The 16,016-nt window shown below is 43.8% G+C and overlaps 1 long non-coding RNA gene across 3 annotated transcripts in view; it reads left to right on the top strand.

The window, feature by feature from the left end:
- The window catches only part of LOC310688738, a 474,996-nt gene that overhangs the window by 3,711 nt on the left and 455,269 nt on the right, over positions 1-16,016 (top strand). For all 3 annotated transcript variants that reach the window (XR_014517114.1, XR_014517115.1, XR_014517116.1), the window contains one exon: positions 5,147-5,485. This is a non-coding gene — a long non-coding RNA (uncharacterized lncRNA). The remainder of the gene's footprint in view (positions 1-5,146; positions 5,486-16,016) is intronic.

Genomic DNA, 16,016 nt, shown 5'->3' with positions numbered 1-16,016 from the left:
GCAGTTCAGGCAAGCAGAGGTGAGGTGAGGATGCAGCCTGGAGAGGTGAAGTCACAAAGCTTTGCCCACTGACATCAGGGGTCAGCCTGCCTGGCCTTAGAGACACTCTGAAGTCATAAAGCCTGTCCCGCTGACTAGCCCCTTTCTGCCTGGATACCACAGCTAGCTCAGGAAGGAAACCAGCCTGGTCTCATAGACAGTCACTCAGGGAGCTCACAATGCCTTACCCACTGACATCATGGACAGCTCAGGGAGAAGCCTTTCCAGTCTTGTGCAGATTTGCAAAGCCCTGCACAAGTTGGGCCCAAAACATGATTCTGTATGATCTCAGAAAATTGATTCTGCATTACTGCACAGTGTGTCCATTTGTAAACATATGTAGGTAGGTGGTTCCAGCAACAGGGAGTGAATCCATTCCACACCAGTTCAATTATTTCGTTGGTGGGTGTATATCAAGATCACAGTCACCTTCTTTGTTGACCTGGGACATACAGAGGGAAAGGCGTGGATAACCTGTTCAAGGGAAGTGTTTTCAAAGTAACTACACACACCCTAGTGGACAGCAGGAGCTAGAGTCGATCTAGATTGGAAACAGCATGTTGAGGATAAGCATGAAGGTTCCAGATGAAGAAAAACCACACCTTTATGCTACAAATAATTTTGTATATACGCAGCCTATGTTGTTTGGGAACCCTAAGTTGTTCCTTTTTATAGATGTGACCAAAGTAGCACAGTGTACAGCAACACAGAAGTACCTCCAACACTGCTTCTCATAAGATATGAATGAGTCATAGATTCTCTCTCCCTCTTTCAAGAAGTCCAAGGATTGCAGACTGAGATTAGTCTCGCTTACTACATCTTACATTACATATGGAGACACCAAGGTCTAGTTTGTACAACACGGCAAGCCTTGGGAAGAGAAAGCAACTTGTTCTTGGCTACAGCTCATGGTTACTGAAGAGAGCTTAACCACAAATCCCAGTTTGGAAAACATGCTAAGTCAAATCTTCACTTAGCTCAGTGCATCACAAGGACAAAAAAAAAAAAAAAAAAAAAAAAAGGCTGGAGAGGAGCAAAGCAGCCACAACCTCCTCCCCAGAAACACGCACATTTGCAGGTAATCTGTAGTTTGGTTTACCGTGCCATGTGAACCAAGCCTATATTTCCTTTAAAAATTTCTTTTTATAGCCCCGTGACCTTAAGAGTTGATTTCTGTCATGCGCAGTGCAAAAACGTGGCACTGTGGGTTAAACCACAGAGCCTAGGACTTGCCGATCAGAAGGTTGGCGGTTCGAATCCCTGCGACGGGGTGAGCTCCCGTTGCTTAGTCCCTGCTCCTGCCAACCTAGCAGTTCGAAAGCACAAAGTGCAAGTAGATAAACAGGTACCGCTCCAGCAGGAAGGTAAACGGCAATTCCGTGCGCTGCTCTGGTTCACCAGAAGCGGCTTAGTCATGCTGGCCACATGACCCGGAAGCTGTACACCGGCTCCCTTGGCCAATAAAGCGAGATGAGTGCCGCAACCCCAGAGTCGGTCACGACTGGACCTAATGGTCCTTTACCTTTACCTTAACCTTTAAAACCCAACCTGAAAGTGCTAAACCCAAGACTAGACCAGAGTTCTGCTACATGGCATTTTTATGCAGGAGCTGCTCAAATGGCAGACTTGGCCCTTTTAGTGCTCCATCGGAGCAGTTTCTCATGAAGCGCTTTTCATGGGCAAAAAACATGCACTAGATCTGGATTGCGTGTGGACTACATGGAAAAAACAAGTTTTTCTTCTCTATTGATTCCAGAATAAAGTGCTGTCTGTATGCGCAGCCATAGTTACTTTTAAAAAACACTTTCTGTAGCAGTTTGGAATGCAGACATGTTGTAGAGATGCTGTGCATGCCTGTGCAGACATTTTGAAAGACAGAAATTTCATTGAGGATTACAAACTTACAACCCTTCTTGCTTACCCTGTTTGTACGCTGTGGGTTTCTACACCCTCCACAGTGATAGGTTTGACGGCATAGAATACACACACACAGAGTACTGGAATGCAGGTATCTTGTATTTTTAAAATGTTGAATTGTGGAAGAAACAAGTACAAGATGCCCACACTCACTGTGACCTCCCTAATAACTCTACACACTTGTTTTCTTTTCCACTGCTCTCCTTAGCATAAGATGGGAAACTGCATTGGGAACTCTTATGCTATAAAGATACCGTATTTTTTGCACCATAACACTCACTTTTTTCCTCCTAGAAAGTAAGGGGAAATGTCTGTGCGTGTTATGGAGGGAATGCCTACGGGTGGCGGGGGGGATCTGCTGCAGTCGTGAGCAGAGGATCCATGGTTCCCCTTCCTTCCCTCCTCTGTGGTTACAAAGCATGGATCCACATGGATCCTCAGGATTTTTGCATTGGGCTACTCCAAACTCACTGTCAGATCACATGTCTGTGGCCACAGCATGAACCACAAAAATCATATAGCCACTATTTCGTTTAGAATATTTTTTTCTTGTTTTCCTCCTCTAAAAACTACGTGCGTGTTATGGTCTGGTGCGTGTTATAGAGCGAAAAATACGGTAATGGGAAATGTTGGCTTTGTTTCCAGTCACCTTCTATAGATTCAGCAATCTCCCTACTCTACATAAGCAGTTTGGAACAGCTGCTTAACGTGCAAATTCTTATTTATTTATTTAGTCTGCTTTAGAATTTAGAATATTCATTTATACAACCTTAAAATATCAATGACTTCCCTTCTTCTCTTTCCATGGTTCGTTTTGCATAGCATAAATCCCTGCATATTTTATAGAAACTAAACCATTCAGTATTCCATTATTACTTCCATCAAAACTTATTTACACTGTTGAATTTATCTCAATTCTGCCAACATTTTCAAGTGTACACAATTTCCCCCCATATATTCAATAAACATTTTCCAATCTTCTTTAAACAAATGTTCTTCTTGTTCTCTTATTCTATAAGTTAAACCTGCAAGCTGCACATATTCCATCATTTTAAGTTGCCATTCTTCTTTGGTTGGGATCCTGCTCGTTTTCCATTTTTGGGCTAACAAAACACAGGCCGCCATAGTAGCATATATAAATAACCTTTTTTGACACCTGGGAATTTCCATCTGAATTATCTCCAACAAAAAGGACACTAGTTTTTTTGGAAAAGTGCTTTAAAACATGTTTTCAATTCATTATATTTATATTTGTTAATTATAAATTATTAAAAGTGCAAATTCTATTGATCTCTACTCAGAAGCAAGTCCTGTCCTGTTGATTCCAATGGGGCTTTCTCCCAGTTAAGTGTGCACAGGACTTCAACCTGAAGTTATTTGTCTGAGATGGCTTCCTTACTTAACATAATTCTGTGCTGTGGTTCATGGGGGTAGTATTTGTTGATGGATGACTGGCTCATGATAGCCACCCAAAGTGCCAAGAACTGATGCTCAGCTGGCCTGAAGCATTTAAAATATGGAACAGTCAAAAGTTGGGCAGGATTAAAACACAGCTGATGGTGGCTGACCTGTTTAGGAGGTCTCATTGCCAGGATTTATCATGATTTAAATGGCTCTATCGGAATATTCTCCAGTTCTGATGTTAAATGTTAAAGCCTTTCTGTGGGAAATGTATACTGAGGGACAAAACAGAAAAGATCCATATCTAACTTTTGTGACTGACCAACTGTTGCCACCATAAAAGTCATTTTGAACCATTTTAATGGCTTCCCCCCTGTCTCATTAAACAATTGTAGTGTTGCCTCGCCACCTTGTGGCAAACTCAGAAAACTAATATTTCTCGTTCAACTAACACCACTTAAGATTTCATTGTACAGTGTGCTGGAATAATCAGAGTGGAATAAAATACATTTTTAAAACTTGCAATTTGTGCAGGTTTTTTTCTGCATAAAAAGATAATTTGCTGGTTTCTAAATAGAACAGATAAAGGGATTTCATGTTAATATATGTGTGTGTGTGTGCCATTTATTACTTGTGCATACTGCCACCTGCTGTTATACTGAAAACAAATTGTACTTTTTGAATTTGCCTAACTTGCTGTCCTGCATATGTTACTGGACTCAAACTCCCATCAGTCCCAGGAATGCTGGGAGTTGTAGTCCACCAGCAACCTCTGGAGGGCAATGGTCTGCTCAGTGCTGGTCTCCTCAACTTAAGCCTGGAAAGTAGATCTCCAGATTTAAAGACATTTTACTGTACTTGGAAGGAAGCTCCAAGTCACTGGATCTTGCTTCCAAGAAGACATTGGATCAAGTTACACAATTCAAATTTTACAAATGGGGAACATGAAACTATGCTGCAGCAACTTGCCAAATGCTATTTTAGTCATTTGAATCCTACCTTTAAAAGTGCCTCTCCTCAGACCGACTCGTTTATGACACATGTATGCTGGCCTTAGGGATGCGGGTGGCACTGTGGGTTAAACCACAGAGCCTAGGACTTGCTGATCAGAAGGTTGGCAGTTCGAATCCCCGCGACAGGGTGAGCTCCCGTTGCTCGGTCCCTGCTTCTGCCAACCTAGCAGTTCGAAAGCACGTCAAAGTGCAAGTAGATAAATAGGTACCGCTCCGGTGGGAAGGTAAACGGCATTTCCATGCGCTGCTCTGGTTCGCCAGAAGCGGCTTAGTCATGCTGGCCACATGACCCGGAAGCTGTACGCCAGCTCCCTCAGCCAATAAAGCGAGATGAGCGCCGCAACCCCAGAGTCGGTCACGACTGGACCTAGAGGTCAGGGGTACCTTTACCTTTATGCTGGCCTTAGCTTTTGGGACTCGTCTGCCAGCTGTACTAGACAGGGATCTAGCTGGGAGAAGGGGACGTTGTTCTGCTATCTCCTTTTCCCTGCTGTGTAATCCTAGGGAGCCATTGCAAGGTGAAGATGATGTCTTAGACTCCACAAACGCCTTGCTTCTCATGTTCCCCTTTTCCTTGGGGAAGGAAAAACAAAGAGACTAGGTCAAGCCAGAGAGTTCTCAGACCAAGTCTACTTGCAGTGGTAACTGCAATATTTCTCTATAGATTGCCCAGAACAAGGTAGCTAGCACCCTTATTAATGAAATTAAATAAATACTACTTTCTGGAAACTAGGGTGCAACTGGCTGAATACAAAATAGATTTTTGTGTCTTACAGGTCAAGGTAACAAGAGAGAAAATCCCCTTATTGTGCTAAGTAGCTTTGAAGAGCACAGCTTTGAAGAGTAGCAGAGAAGCCATATAAGGTTTGCATTGTGACATCATCAGTATAACTGCCCACCTAGCTTTATGACATCAACCTATCTCTGAGAGCCAGTTATTTAGAGAAAAATCCACTGTCATATTCAGCTGAAAACTGCCTCCCCTGGAATGCTGTCTCCTACTAATGCCACTTTCAGGGGCAATAAGCTACCACAATAACTGAAATATCGCCTCTCTGCATATACCAAGGCCCTGAGATCATCTTGTGGTGTCGGACGGATGGTGTCATTAACTGGTAGGACAATGGGAAGGAGGAAGTAGATCCTGGTGTGGGGTGTAGCTGGGACTGGGACACACCGGGGCAAGCTGGGGGGTGGGGAAGGAGAGGTTGGTGTAGGAAATACTCATGGCGTGCTAGAGGATGGCAGGGGGATGGGGGGGCAGGTGCAGGAACCAGAGCAGTAGGGTCCATCAAGAGAGTCAGAGAGGCTCCTGTCTCCACAAACATGGCAGACTGAGGTATAGGGAGCAATGGAAGGTATGCTCAAGGAGAATGAGACTGGCAAGGGCCCACAGCCCAGCTCCTTAGCTGTCCAGGTGGGGCTCACTAACTCTGGGAGGAGGTGTGTGATTCCTTAGCTGGAGTAGGCTCAGAACAGGTGAGGGTCACATGCCTCCTCAAGCCCAGGTGCTGCAATCAGCATGCAAGGTATAAAACGGCAACAGAGCAGAGGTGCTGTGTCTGCTCAACTGCCCATGTTGATGGACTGCAGCTTGGAAGCGCCAGGATTTCTATGGGACTGTGCTTTGATTTGGACTTTGGACATGTGGATTGACCCTGCACTGGGAGCTTCACATATTGATTTGCTGCCAGGTAAGCCAGGGGTTCAAGACAGGTGGCAACATATGGATGGGTCTTTTCTGCAGTGGCTCCCCATTTGTAGAATGGTCTCCCTCGGGAGGTTCAGCAGGTGCTTTCATTATCTTCTTCTTCTTTGGTGATCACTTGTAGCCAAGTAAGATTGTCTTCCATAAACACGGTTTTAAAAGTGAGTCCATAAGTGACCATGGAGCCAATTCTGGAGCCGCAAGTCCTTCCACAGTGGGGATGTAGGTTTCCGGGCGGGAGTTGATCATGTTGAGGGTTTATCAAGCATGCCTTCCTCTTAGCACGTTTCTCCCTTTCGTCCAGAGTTCAAGTGTCTTCAAAACCCGTGAAACCTTTGGTAAAGGCTGTTCTCCAATTGGAGCACTTACAGGCCAGTGTTTCCCTTTAGGCGCCAGGCAACAACCTTCCTCTTCAACCAGGCCTTTCAAAATGTGTTGTGGTTGGGGGGATTATTGGGTTTTCTTTGTTTTTATTATGTATCATGTGTTTTTGTATTGTGATTTTGTGTTGCGAACCGCCGTGAGATCTACGGGTATAGGGTGGTATACAAAACTACTACTACTACTAATACCTAGGGGGAGATTTTAAGCAGAAAAAAAGACAGGAAGAGTGCTTTCCAGATCAAGGTCTCACAGCTTCTTTCTTCTAAAAGTTGTATAATTACTTATCTTTTTGGCTCCTTATCTCCTTGGCTCACGTAACTCCATATCCTCCAACATTTCTCAGATGTGTTACGGAAAAATCTAGGTGCAAGCCTGCTCAGTCACCCAGCTCATTGGGCAGAGCCCGCGGGTCCCTGTGGAATAAAGGAAGGAGTCCAGCCACAAACCAGAGCAAATAGCTGTAGACCAAAGTTTAGTGCACAACAGGTTCAAAGAGGAATTTTGAACCCCGAGGATGGGGTGACAAGGACTTTTAAAACTTTCCTACCATATCCCAGAATACAGTTCATACAGCATCACTGCTACATCATTGATATGTCACAAAAGGGGAGGGGTAGACAGGGGTTACACAAGTTAAACCTTGGCAAACATGTCCAGACAAGTCCTTGGTACAGGATTAGCATAAGCAGACATGCCAGGGCAAAACCCAGGTATAAGATTAGCATAGTCAAACCCCTCTGAAGTCCCACCACCCAAAGTACAATAGAACTTCCTTTGCATGTCTGGACCCCTTGGCAAGTCTGGTGATGGGATTAGGCTTTCCTTGGCCAACAATCAGCTCAGCAATTGTCACCTCTGGGCACTTCCTGGAGTCCCTTTTCCAAAGCAAAATAGTGTTGGAATGGAGGAAACTGGCAAAGGAGTTGATTTTATATGATTTTTAAAGCTAGGTAACTTCCCTGAACTTTCAAGTAGAAAGGATGCATTTATGCATAATATTTGTAACATTCAACAACTTTAAAGATGTGCTCCCCCCCCCCCCGGTAATTTCTGTAACAGATGAAAATAGAGATATTCTAAGGGAAAGTGGGGCATTCTAGGATCATATCAGAAACCGAGATGGCTTCTGTAAATCCAAGACTGTTCATGGAAAATAGGGACACTTGGTGGGTCTGGTGTACTCTGTTCTTGATTTCCAGCTCTGATCTGTAGAAAAGAGGACAATTTAAGGAATCAGAATACCTTGTTAACAGCCCCATTCCTCCTGCTACTGCATGTTTGGGCAATATTGTTTTATACTTTACTGCATTTTTGTAGAATCACAGCAGCTGTGGGGGATATCAATATTCCTCAATGGAGGCAGACAGTATAGGAGTTTGCTTTTGCTCTGTGATTGCACTTCTCAGTGTCTTATGACATAATGTAGCCATGAGATTACATTAGCCACAAACTTTGCAGTACTCTCTCAATTTAATTTAATTGACAAAGCCATTTCCGACTATGGGAGGAGAGGGGGTTGCGGTCTAGCCCCTCCTCCCCAAGCGCGGGGGCTAACCTTTGCCCCCGCGAGAGTTGGGGGAATCCCTGGGCGTGCTCGCGACCCCGCCCGCCTATCGGCGGGCCGGGGGGGCGTGGCTTAAGGTATTTTAAGCCGGGCACGCCCAGGGGTCGCCCTCTTCACTCCCGGCCAGCTGAGAGGTTTTCCCATCCCACCCACCCTTAGACGTTTAGGTAGCCGTAGGTAGTCATGACCTTGCTATGGACTTCGGTTGGTCGCCGCAAGGGGCCTGGTAGGAATTTTTCCAAGTTGGCGATCTTCCGCCATTTGGTTTTTTCGCCTACCTCGTAGCAAACCGTCACAACTTTCTCTGTATTGGCGGTTAGGCATTGGCTGGGGTTCAATTGTTATGCAAATGGATGGGGGGGAAGGAACGCCATCACCTTCCCCCAGAGAATGGGGTAGTCTGGTACAGGACTCCGAGGGGCGTTGTCTTGTCCGAAACCTACCTAGGTAAGGGCCCCCGGCACGCCCCAAGCGGTGACACCCGTGGGACCCTAGTTGGCGTACTCCAACGGGGGCCTCCCACGGTTAGTGTTAACCCTTCCCGGACATCATGCCGGGTAGCGGATAGGAGCCAATGCCTAGGGCCAATACCTTCAATTCTCTAACCAATAAAGTTGTGGCCATTTCATGCCCATTAAACTTAAACATCGTGTCCTGTGTCTTTCTTTCTGGGGGAGGGGTTTTGACACGCAATGGACAAAAATAAAATTCAAATGATCCCTTGATCCCTCAGACTCCAGGAAAACAAGTAATTTGTAAGCAATACTGCATTTGGAAATATCTGGGTGTTGTGATTGTATACACTCCCACCCACATCAACCATGTGGGGTCTTAACACCAGCATTCCACCGGATACACTCTCACTCTGGCTGATGTGAACTGCTCAAGGTCTCATGCGGATGTTATTGCAGACTTCTGGTCTCTGAAATTTTGGATGTTCTCTGCTATTAAGTTAGGGCTCATCATGAGATGGTAGTGATGCATGGTCGATGACTGTTAGCAATATTGTCCGGATACAACCATCTAGTGAGTTTTAGAGGCTTCCTCATGGGACTTTTCCATTTCCTTAATTCTTGCTACAAGGACTCATCAAATGTGACTTACCTTTGCGACACTTGCCCTTTCCAGAGCCTCCTTTTCCGTGGTGGGGCAGATTTCATTGCATTCATATTGGTGGGGGAGAGACCAACCTCAGTATTTAGTTCATCCCCTATCACCCCCCCACTCTCTGCAAAGCAATTAGTTCCTTTTTGAACCTATACACTTAAAAGAAGTTCATTCTTCGTTTTAAATACTGTACTTTCATTTGGAAAATGCAGTATTAACTAGTATTGAGTGCCACCTGGTGGTTGAAGTCAAGTAAGACATTAAGCAAACCAGTTTCTAAGAAGCACTGTTTGCCTAACACTAGAACAGAATAAGCACATCAATGAATACAACAGAAATAAGCACATTTCTCCTCAGTCTGTTGCATCTAATCCTGCAAAATGATGTATTCTGCCCAGTATTTAACACTTCAGTTTGAATCAAAGAGCTAAATACAAGGTATAATATTCCTTCTCCCCACACCCTTAGTGTCGTGAAAAACAAAATCAGCATAATATAGACTGTGACAAAAGTGATCTGGCAAACTTGACAGCTGGGCCTGAGAGGCTGTCTGTCAAGTGAGAGTGAGGGATAGACTCCTTAATAGAATCTAAGGATGGTGTTGGGCTCACTGACATTTTGGACTTGTTAGCTGGGAGAGAAGGCAGTCAGCCCAAGAAACAGAAGTTAGATGATTTCCTCTAAGCCTTTTCTTGAAACATGCATCATTCTCATGGCCCTTAAATGACTACTGGAGTAGGAATAAGGCAGCTAGAAATTATAATTAGTTTCTCTCTCTTGGTTTTGAGTGTAGGTACACTATATCCTTATTTTTCATCTGCAAACATTTGAGTCTACAGTGGTACCTTGAGTTAAGTACTTAATTTGTTCCAGAGGTCCATTCTTAACCTGAAACTGTTCTTAACCTGAAGCACCACTTTAGCTAATGGGGCCTCCTGCTGCTGCTGCGCCACCGGAACATGATTTCTGTTCTCATCCTGAAGCAAAGTTCTTAACCCGAGGTACTATTTCTGGGTTAGCGGAGTCTGTAACCTGAAGCGTATGTAATCTGAGGTACCACTGTATACTGAGGGATGCTCCATTTGGGGAGTTAAGTGAAACTATAGTTTGCCTCCTGCTTGGAGAAAGCTTTCCCTGCCATCCTCCTCTGTGACATCTTACCCTTGACACAGCCTCCTGCTCCCAGCCCACCTAGAGCAATGTGCCCAAACAGGGCAATATTACTTCAGTCATCTGTATTAATTCATCAGAGTCTGAATGGTGTTTTTTAATCTGAAATATCATAATCATATCTGAAGAAGTGTGCATGCACACAAAAGCTTATGCCAGAAAAAACTTAGTTGGTCTACAAGGTGTTGCTGGACAATTTATTATTTTTATTTTTATTTTTACTGCGTCAGACCACCATGGCTACCTACCTGAATATGAAAGATCACGTCTGTTAGACTCTGCAAAACAACTGTATGAACAGTTTTCTCATTTGCATTTTGGCAATAAAGAGTAAACACAATATCTTTTTAAATTTGTGAACAGGTGACTGTAATATTACCTAGCCATTTCCAGCACACTTTCTGTGAAGGTTATGCAGGACAGCTAATAAGTCGAGGCTGCATGTTGGCCAGCAATGCTCCTTACAGTACCTCTACCTTAGGCTGTCCATACATCTTGCTATGTTAGTTGGGTGCTGTTGACATTTGTTGACAAATGGTTGACATAGTTGTACCCAATGCCTATATAGCTATATGTAGGATATACAGTGGTACCTCTGGTTACGTACTTAATTCGTTCCAGAGGTCTGTTCTTAACCTGAAACTGTTCTTAACCTGAAGCACCACTTTAGCTAATGGGGGCCTCCTGCTGCTGCTGCCGCGCCGCTGCTGCACGATTTCTGTTCTCATCCTGAAGCAAAGTTAACCTGAGGTACTATTTCTAGGTTAGCGGAGTCTGTAACCTGAAGCGTATGTAACCTGAAGCGTATGTAACCCGAGGTACCACTGTATATGGTTTGGATACAGTGGATTTATCCCTCTGTCTCACCCCAGTGGTTGTGGGGCGCAAAATTGTTAGGCGTGCACAATTTTCCTGGGAGATTGCAGATGCCTTAGGCAGTTGGATGTGCATGCATACTCAGTTCCCTCATATTGCTACAGTTCAAAAACAACTGCCCTGCTCTTCCTCCATCTCCTTTGCTCCTCTGGGGTCTCCTGCCTGAAACATGGGAGACAAGACATCATACTACACGGCACACATGTCTCTCCTTTTGCTCAAGTTTCTGCCATCCGTTCTCTAACACTCTGACCCCTTTCTGTTTTCTAGAGCTAGGGATGGGCAAAGAAAGAACAGAGCAGCGACCTCACAATCCTATCAGCCAGTAGGGAGCATTTCATCCTTCTTGCTGGACCTTATAGTTTTCGGCTATCATTTCAGTACTTTTTAATGAAACCCGTAACCAGGGGTGTAGCGTAGGGGTGTGTGCTAGGGTGGCCATGCCACACATTTTAAAGGGAGTGCAAACCAAGGGCTGCCCTGGTCAGCTAGGCTTCCTCCTGTGTGGGTGGGCAGGCGGCTCCGTGTGTCCCCGCTTTGCTCTGGTGGGGGTGGAGTTGCTCTGTCAGCATCAGCGGTGAGGGCTGGGATGGTGCCCCGTGTGTACATGCCCTCGCCCTAGGCACCAGCAACCAACGCTACACCACTGCCTGTAACCAGCTATTGGACCAATTGTTCTTTTCTTCTGTAGGTTTTGATGGAGTAACTTGACAACAAATTATATTCAAAATTAAGGAGATACCCCCCCCCATTAGGGAAATAGTGCAGTGGGAAAGGCTTAAGGCACCCAGAACTAGGACCTGATCCAAATTGAGACTCTTCATTCCTACCCTACTAAAGAGTTACCACAAATGTTTAAAAATCCACACTGGATGCTATTCATAGATGTATTGTGTCATGTTTTGTTTGGCCCCTGTTCAGAGAACAGTTGGACATTCCCCCCCTTCCTCCCTTTGGCCATTATATAGCATCTTTCCCCATTCAGTTATTTGCACTAATTTGCTAGTACGGTTGCCAAAGTAAAGTCTCCTGGATAAAAGAAAAATGCTATATACATTTGCTCCCCAACTTATTTTTCCACCCTAGACATTTAGTAATAAATAGTTAATGCTTGATTCCATATAGCAGCTGGATAAATGAGAAAATTGTTTGACTCTCTGATGTTGCTATCTTCCTGTGCATTTCCCATCTCCACCCCTTGATGCTTCATTTAATACATATATCAACTGCTTTAGGGTAAGCCCTTGGGTTTGCAAGTAAATTACAGTAAATCACAAATAATTGGTATTCACCACTCCAATAGCAATTTCACACCATGGCTAAGCCCTGTTACATTTCCCCCAAAGGGTTTCAAGTACCTTGGAATATTTATCCCATCGTCCATGCAAAGTATTTCAAAATGACTCATTTTCTGAATGTTAAGTATTGTGGCATTCTATGATTTTTTTTCCATCCTCCCCCTTCTTAATATTTCCCATGAGACTGAAAAATACTGAAATTCCTCTGAGTTTTGAAAAGGGTGGATTTTAATTAACTGCCCAAGAGAAGTTTTACAGCATGGACTGTTTAGGCTCAAGTGGTGTTAATACATTCCTACATAACACCTTCATAATGGTTTCTTCATATTAGTTTCAAAGAAGGCGTGTGAGTCTATATAACTCTTGCACTATTTAATGAGGCTTTTTTATTCTTACAAGTTATTTGAAAATATTTTTTCTATGCTATTTCTGGCGTATAATATTTTTTTTGTACTTGCAATTCGTTTTCATAATCACCTCATAATCATTTTCATAATAATCGCCACATATTTGTGTTGAAAATGTTGTTTGGAATTATGAAATGCCACAGATAATTATGAAAAGCCTGAGGTGTGCGAATTGAATTTTGAAGCTGCTGTTCGGTGGCGAGGCCCTTTCCATTCCTTCCTCATTCCACAATCATACAATCCATTGGTCTTCACCTAGTGGGTCACAGCCTGTCAGGTGGGGGATTCTCAAGGCTAGGGCAAAATGCATTTCCCCAAATCTCTGTATTTAGCTCATGGGAGTCTCCTTAGGCAGTGCCCCTTCACTAGACCTACTCCATACACCTGTCAAATAACTTTGCCTGGCTGTGACATGTCCTTGAATTGTGCCAATGCCTGGATGGAGAGGTGCTCGCAAGTGTAGAAACATCTAACTGAAATGTAGAAGAGTCACATTCATTGTTCCACCCACTTTTGCCTCTGGTCAGCTTCACTAATGTGTAACCCCGAAATGTGGATCCCCTCTAAATCGGTGCCCATGTTTTGTGCTCATTTTGTGGCACATTTAAGATTAGCCAATTCAGGCTTCAAGACTTATCTGGGAGTCATCCTCATGGAACTTAGTGGGGCTTACTTCTGACTTCTGAGTGAGGTATGCAGGACCGGATTCAGGTTTGATGAGGCCCTAAGCTATTGAAGGTAATGAGGCCCTTTATATGTCCAGCTGTCCTTTGTCAACAACAAATTGTCACTTTTTTGTGTGTTGAATATATTGTTGTTGCTGTTTAGTTGTTTAGTCGTGTCCGACTCTTCGTGACCCCATGGACCAGAGCACGCCAGGCACTCCTGTCTTCCACTGCCTCCCGCAGTTTGGTCAAACTCATGTTCGTAGCTTCGAGAACACTGTCCAACCATCTCGTCCTCTGTCCTCCCCTTCTCCTTGTGCCCTCCATCTTTCCCAACATCAGGGTCTTTTCCAGGGAGTCTTCTCTTCTCATGAGGTGGCCAAAGTATTGGAGCCTCAGATTCAGGATCTGTCCTTCCAGTGAGCACTCAGGGCTGATTTCCTTCAGAATGGATACGTTTGATCTTCTTGCTGTCCATGGGACTCTCAAGAGTCTCCTCCAGCACCATAATTCAAAAGCATCAATTCTTTGGCGATCAGCCTTCTTTATGGTCCAGCTCTCACTTCCATATATCACTACTGGGAAAACAATGGCTTTAACTATACGGACCTTTGTTGGCAAGGTGATGTCTCTGCTTTTTAAGCTGAATATATGCTATATGGTAATTTATGGACCTAATAGATATCTAAAGCCATTTTAATTGTTTTTTATCTTATATTTTGAAAATGTACATCGAGGTTTTTTCCCTTTACATTTTTTGGGGCCCGCCAACAGAGTGGGGCCATGAGCTATAGCTTGTTTAGCATATACGTAAATCTGGCACTGGACATATGGTTATTGTGACATTAACCCACAGTAGAAATTGTGGCAGCAGGGACCCCTCCTAGACCAAGGTTAGACATTTTTCAGTTTATTTAGGCACTAACTACATGTACAACTCCAGTACTTTTGTGTCTACATTTTTGCAAGGGAGGTGGATGGGAAGAAAACCAGTACACGTGACCTCCTTGGCCATAGGCCTCCCCACCAGGTTCAGGGGCTGCTAGCCATTACTGAATAAAGTTTTTGTTTTGCTAGCTTCTGGACAAGCACTTCCTCTTCTAAGCCTTTCTTGGTGGTTGAGACTAGCATGCCCCTCAACCACCTTGTTTTAGGGAGGACATTCTGGAATTGCAGAAGTCACCTGAAATGGATCCCAATTGGATCCCGAAATGTTCTGTTTTCTGGTCTGGTACCCTAGTGTGAGTTCGCTGGCTCCCGTGTGAGCTCAGGACCACAAAACACTCATTTTTTGGTCTTGTACTCTCCTGTGAATCTGCTGGTTCCCATGAGAGATTGAAACCCAAAAATGAACGTGGCAATTTTGATCAGCAGTATGGAGAGTATGGATTAGGATCTTTCCAATTTTTGAATCCATGAATTCAGATACGATATTTTAAAGTCTGTTTCTCCAAGCTCTTTCCTAAGTTCCAGGGTATATTGAACTTTGAAAGCAGAGGCTGAAACCAACTAGATTTAGATTCCCTTTTACCCACTGAACTCAACCTTCCGTGTTTTGCTACGAGAAACACTTTTATTAATCAACCACATAGATTAGCTCAACAACCCTGGGAAAGAAGGCCTTCGTTTTTCTTTCATGCTTCCAGAGCAGAGATTGGTTAGAATGAAATCAACAATAAGATTTCAAAACAAATCCTCTCGCGGACTCTGGTATGAGGAAGAGAGATTCAAGGCCTGTCACTACTCGCAGGAGATAATCTTACAGGGTAGGAAGAAGAAAATGCTTTACTTGCAGATGAAAGAGGAATGCCTGCTGTGAAGTATTATACAAATGTTGAAAATGCTGGAAAGATGCCAGAACTCCTTCGATATACAGACTAGAGCCACAAGACACACAGCTGAACTCCCACTGAGTGGTTTAGGGGGAAACCCTCCAGGAATTGTACCAAGAACAGCTACAGTAAGTGTTAGAAGAAGTCTTTCATGAAAAGAGTCAGAATAGAAGACCATTCGTATATTGTATTTATAACACCCACTGGCTTGCCTTCATTCAAAGTAATGACAGTTTAACGAGCGTCTGGGATACTAACTCGAGGAATACCAAGGCAAATGCATTGCTTTTAAGACTCTGAGACACACACACACACACACACACACACACACACACACACACACACTACAAGCATGTATCAGTTTAATATTGCTAACACTTTAGACTTTCACCCAAAGAATCCTGGAAAATATGGTTTGGCAAAATGCTAAAAATTCTAATTTAGAGATTGCTAGTCTCCCCACCTTTAAAACATAAATAAAAAAATCAAGGTTTGAAATTGGGAACAGTGAGTGTTAAACAGCTTGCTCTTTGTGAATATGTACTAATATTATCATCAGCAATAGAAGGGTCATGCAGTTGTGTAACAGAGCACAATTTTACCAGTGTGCATTTTTAAATCAAAGTATTAAAATG

Source organism: Podarcis liolepis (genome assembly GCF_965112155.1).
Source record: "Podarcis liolepis genome assembly, chromosome: 11".
In the NCBI taxonomy this organism is placed as follows: domain Eukaryota; kingdom Metazoa; phylum Chordata; class Lepidosauria; order Squamata; family Lacertidae; genus Podarcis; species Podarcis liolepis.
This window is presented reverse-complemented; position numbering and strand designations above follow the sequence as displayed.